This window comes from Trachypithecus francoisi, unplaced genomic scaffold (genome assembly GCF_009764315.1).
Source record: "Trachypithecus francoisi isolate TF-2019V2 unplaced genomic scaffold, Tfra_2.0 Lachesis_group4, whole genome shotgun sequence".
NCBI lineage: Eukaryota > Metazoa > Chordata > Mammalia > Primates > Cercopithecidae > Trachypithecus > Trachypithecus francoisi.
Window position 1 is genome coordinate 9,963,309 of NW_022681469.1, and position 6,000 is coordinate 9,969,308.

Genomic DNA, 6,000 nt, shown 5'->3' on the forward strand with positions numbered 1-6,000 from the left:
CTCCATTTTGGTGTGGTCTGTTGGAGCCTAGTGCTGGAGCTGAGTCCAAACCATGGCCTCCTATTATTTAATAACACTTTTTTTTTTTTTTTTTTGAGACGCAATGTTGCTCTGTTGCTCAGGCTAGAGTGCAGTGGCACGATCTCGGCTCACTAGAACATCCGCCTCCTGGGTTCAGGCGATTCTCCCGCCTCAGCCTCCCGAGTAGCTGGGACTACAGGCGCGTGCCACCACGCCCGGCTAATTTTTGTATTTTTAGTAGAGACGGGATTTCACCATGTTGGCCAGGCTGGTCTCGAACTCCTCAGGTGATTTGCCCGCCTTGGCCTCTCAAAGTGCTGGGATTATAGGTGTGAACCACCGCGCCCGGCCGATAACACACTTTCATCTTGAAGACAGGCGGCTTGAAGTAGCAAAAATTGAGACAGAAAATGGCGACGTTACACATTTTCCAAATCCCCAAGTCCCTAATATACATACCGATCAATTTCAGATGCATTCTCGTGTAACCCTAAAGGAGAAAGGGGTCAGACCTCTGGAGTGCCTGGAGCAGCTCCAGTTCACGTAGAGATCCAGGGAGCCCAGAATGCACAGCGCCGCGGGGACGCCTCCTGCAAGAAGGCGGCGCTGTGGGATCCCAGCCGGAGCTGTGTCCAGGCACAGGAAAGGCAGCGTTCTCAGCATGCCCTGCCTGTCCCCTGGGCAACGGTTGCCACCCAGCGGGATCCCGGGGATCCTACGGGGCCGCCCCTGCTTTTCCTCCGCGAGACCAGAGCTCATGCTACGGCAGGACTAGTCCCTGGGGTTCCTCCTCGGGTCTCAGACCCTCTCTGGGCGGTCGTGGGAGGGCTCGGGCTCGCAGGATCTGCAGGTGTTGGGGCTGGGGCAGTGGGGAGTGGTCCGTGGGCCCCAGAGGACGAAGTGGAGTCGGGCGGTTCCGGCCGGGAGGAGGCGCCTCCCCGGGGCTGCCCTGACCTAGTAAAATCTGCGGGGAAGCCCTTGCCGGGGAGCCTTATCCCAGCTCGCCCCCTGGGGCCGTGAAAGAAACAAGGGGCCGTGAAGAAAACGCAGCCCTCGGCTCTGCGGTCCTTGGAACAGAGACTGCGATTTTTCATCTTCGTTTCCCACCTAGTGTGGGGCCCCCGTGGGTGTTGTACAAATGCTGTGGAATAAATGAATTAATCAGTGGAAGAGTCCCGCACGCACCCCTTGATTTTACTCAGTCCAGAGTTTTCGGTGAGTGCCTGCTTCCCTAAGCGCAGCTTGTGGACGGTGACTCTGCTGGGTGAAGTGCAGATTGGGAGAAAGAATTACGGGTGTGAAAAGGAAAGGATTCCCATAAAGGGCACATGTGAAAGTACAATGCTAAATTGCAATATTAGGCACTTCCATTTTCTATTTATTTATTTATTTAAGACGGAGTCTCGCTCTGTCATCCAGGCTGGAGTGCAGTGATGCCATCTCGGCGCACTGCAAGCTCTGCCTCCTGGGTTCAAGGGATTCTCGTGCCACAGCTTCCGGAGCAGCTGGGATAACAGGCGTGCACCACCACGCCCGGCTAGTTTGTGTGTGTGTGTGTACAGCTGGGATTACAGGCGTGTGCCACTACGCCCAGCTAGCGTGTGTGTGTGAGAGAGAGAGACAGAGATGGAGTATCACTCAGTTGCCCACTCTGGAGTGCAATGACCCAATCTTGGCTCACTGCAACCTCCGCCTCTCAGGTTCAAGTAATTCTCCTGCCTCAGCCTCCTGAGTAGCTGGGATTACAGGCGCGCACCACCATGTCCGGCTAAGTTTTGTATTTTTAGTAGGGATAGGGTTTCACCATATTGGCCAGACTGGTCTCAAACTCCTAACCTCATGCCCGCCTGCCTCGGCCTCCCAAAGTGCTGGGATTACAGGTGTGATATTATTAATGTTAATGGTGTTGCGTCTCTGGGGTAGTGACTGCCTAGTCAAGCTTCTATTCTGTTTTCCAATTATTCCTAGTTAAAGGGCATTTTCCTTATTCTGCTTTGTCACCTTCTAGGGAAAGTGATGTTTTGCTTTTCTGATGCAAAAAGTTTTGAAGAAGATAATTTATCATAGTTGTATTGGAGCAAACTGTCGGTTTAAATTTTATTTTGGTGAAATGGTACCAAGTATGGAAGTCTCTGCAGATGTAGCTATTTGTTGCTTATAAACACAGATGTTTTAACATCTCAAAATGTTGAAGACAGTTCAATGTGTACTCTATCACACAGTACTATAACATTACATGACTGTATAGTAGGTAGGCTAGGTGCTTACAGAACTATGTCCTATGGTAATTGCTCAAATGTTCATTTAAGTAAATCAAATTATTTCAGATTGTGTTTCTCCAGTTAGAAATAAGTGTCTGCAGAAGTTCCAATGATTGACTTATCTATGAGTCTCCCCAAACTATTTCTGTAAAACAAGGGCCTGTGTATTCAATATTCCACTTCTGTCAGGGTATAAATCTGCTTTGTTTGCAGCACTGGTTAACTTTTGAAAAGAGGAACAGTAAAATCATCACACAAGTCTATTCCTGGAATTATGTAACTAAAGCTTAAGTCAGTTCACATGATGAATATTCTGTCTTCTCAAGATTTGTGTCCTAACTCCTTCCCCAATATAACAAAGGTAGAAGGGCTTTTAAACATTACTGATGAGGAGAGGTGTGAAGCCACCCTGAGACACAAGGAAGTGTGTTTGTGGTTCCAAGTGGCAATGACCTTGACGACATGGCCATCTGTTTTTTAATACAGGAGTAGGAGAATCTGGATGGATATCAGAAGGAACTTTACAAGCAGGGGATGAGAAGTATCTGTGAGACTCTGATCTCTCTAGGCAAGATGGGTTTTTGTTGAAAATTTGAGAGTGATTTATGAAATAAGAGACTAAGCAAGTCTCCGCAGGTTACCTGTTCTGTTTGCTGCTTGGTTGGCCTTTAATGAGACAGCAACCTACTTATCAGTAGGATCTCCTGAGAAAAATTATTTCCTTGGTATTATGCCTAGTTCATGTCTTCAAAGTATCCTCTTTGCCTTATAATACCTTAATCAAATGCTTTGTCCCCACCAATTTCTTAGGGTCTCTGCATTTTGGCTTTACTGTCTTAGAACCCAACCCACAAAACATCCAGAAGTGTATGTGCCAGTTAAATCCATGCTCATCTTTCCAGAATTTTCGTTCCTTTATTTAATTCAGGAGAAATCAGTAAACACTTATTGCATACTTCCTATGTATCAGATTCTGGGGTAAGTAGAAAGATAAATAAAATGTTGTCCCTACTTTCATGGAGCAAATAGCCCACTAAGAGAGACATATGGGCCGGGTACGGTGGCTGGATTACACTTGTAATCCCAGGACTTTGGGAGGCCGAGGCGGGCAGATCACCTGAGGTCAGGAGTTCAAGACCAACCTGGCCAATATAGTGAAACCCGGTCTCTACTAAAAATACAAAAACTAGCCAGGCATGGTTGTGGGCGCCTATAATCCCAGTTACTGGGGAGGCTGAGGCAGGAGAATTAATTGCTTGAACCCGGGAGGCGGAGGTTGCAGGGAGCAGAGATCGTGCCACCGCACTACAGCCTAGGTGACAGAGTGAGACTCCATCTCAAAAAAAAAAATATATATATATATATATATTGCATGAGGGCACTTTTGCTTGCAGATGACAGAAACTCAGCTCAAAGTACCTAAAGGAAAAATAAAAAGTAGCTTATAGGTTCATGTAATAGGAAGCCCAGTGGGCGGATTATCTTTACCGCTGGCTGGGTGCAGGGGCTCACACTGTGGTTCAGGGTGCTTTAGTGCTCTTTCTTCTTAGTTTTGCTTCCGTCTGTGTTGACCTTATTTTCTCCAACTGTATAGGTTTCTTTCTTATGCTGAGATGATAGCTGCCAGTAGCCCCTATTTCACTTCATGTTCCCAAGGGTGTTCTCCAGAAAAGGCAGATTACAATTGCCCTTAACATTGTTTTTTTTTTTTTTTTTTGAGGCAGAGTTTCACTCTTGTTGCCCAGGCTGGAGTGCAGTGGCACAATCTCGGCTCTCTGAAACCTCTACCTCCCGGATTCAAGTGATTCTCCTGCCTCAGCCTCTCGAGTAGCTGGGATTACAGGCGCATGCCACCAGGCCCGGCTAATTTTGTATTTTTAGTAGAGATAGGATTTCCCCATATTGGCCAGGATGGTCTCAAACTCCTGACCTCCGATGATCCTCCTACCTTGGCCTCCCAAAGTGCTGGGATTACGTGCCTGAGCCACTGTGCCTAGCCATGCCGTCAGCATTTTTAAAGGCTCAGAGAGGCCCTGCAATAAATAAACCTGTTAAGCTTTGTTTAATCTGTCATTTCCTAAGTTTATTTCATCTGAGAACCACCCCCCGCCCCGACCCTTTTTTTTTTTTTGATGGAGGTTCACTCTTGTTGCCCAGGCTGGAGTGCAATGGCAAGCTTGGTTCACTGCAACTCTGGCCTCCCACATTCAAGTGATTCTTGTGCCTCAGCCTCCTGAGTATACCTGGGATTACAGGCACCTGCTACCATGCCCGGCTAATTTTTGCTTTGTTTGTTTTGTTTTGTGAGACAGAGTTTCACTCTTGTTGCCCAGGCTGGAGTGCAATAATGGCATGATCTCGGCTCATTGCAACCTCTGCCTGCCGGGTTCAAGCAATTCTACTCAGCCTCCTAAGTAGCTGGGATTACAGGCATGTGCCACCACACCTCGCTAATTTTGTATTTTTTTAGTAGAGATGGGGTTTCTCCATGTTGGTCAGGCTCATTTCGAACGCCTGACCTCAGGTGATCCACCCACCTTGGCCTCCCGAAGTGCTGGGGTTATAGGCGTGAGCCATTGCGCCCGGCCTGTATATATATATGTGTGTATATATATATATGTGTGTGTGTGTGTGTGTGTGTGTGTGTGTGTGTGTGTGTATACATATTTTTGTGTGTGTGTGTGTGAGATTGAGTCTCACTCTGTCGCCCAGGCTGGAGTGCAGTGGCGCGATCTAGGCTCATTACAACTTCCGCCTCCCAGGTTCAAGCAATTCTCCTGCTTTAGCGTCCCAAGTAGCTGGGACTACAGGCGCACGCCGCCACGCCTGGCTAATTCTTTGTATTTTTAAGTAGAGATGGGGTTTCACCATGTTGCCCAGGCTGGTCTCGAACTCTTGAGCTCAGACAATACGACCCCCTCGACCTCCCAAAGTACTGGGATTACAGGTGTGAGCCACCGCTCCTGGCCTAATTTTTGTATTTTTAGTAGAGACAGGGTTTCACCATGTTGGTCAGGCTGTTCTCGAACTCCTGACCTCAGGTGATTTGTCCACCTTGGCCTCCCAAAGTGCTGGGATCACAGGCATGAGCCACCGTGCCTGGCCGACAACGCTTTTTACAAATATTTGGTAGCCACACCCTTTATAACTGGAATTCTGTGGAATTCACTTTGGGAAGTACTGTGAATTTCTTATACAAAGGATGGAGCAATTAATTCTTCCTGTGTAGGTTTCACTAAGGAAAAGTCAGTTGCTCTAGGCGTTAAATGATTTAAAAAGAGAAAGAAAAAAATTAAGGAGATGGGAGAGGGCATTTCAAGAGGGTTTGAGAAAAGACAAGGGGTGGTGACAATGGAGTGCATTCAAGGCTGGCCTGTCATCTTTTCTGGCTAGATCATAGGATTCTTTGGGGGAAAATGGCAGGAAATAACCTGTGTTAGGCCAGCTCATGGACAGCCTTGAATGCTACGTTGGATTTGGCTTGCATCCTGAAGGCATTAGGCTGCCACAGGGGCCTTAGAGATGAGAAGGGTATGATCTGTATATTGGAAAGTTAACTGATCACATGATGTAGGTTGAATGAATCTGGAGAAATTGGAAGCAAAATGGCTAGATAAGAGGCTATTTCTACTGCAGCTTCTCAACTCTCCTGTTACAACATGAAAGCAGCACAAAAGATACATAAACAAGTGAGAGTGGCTATGTGCCAATAAAAATT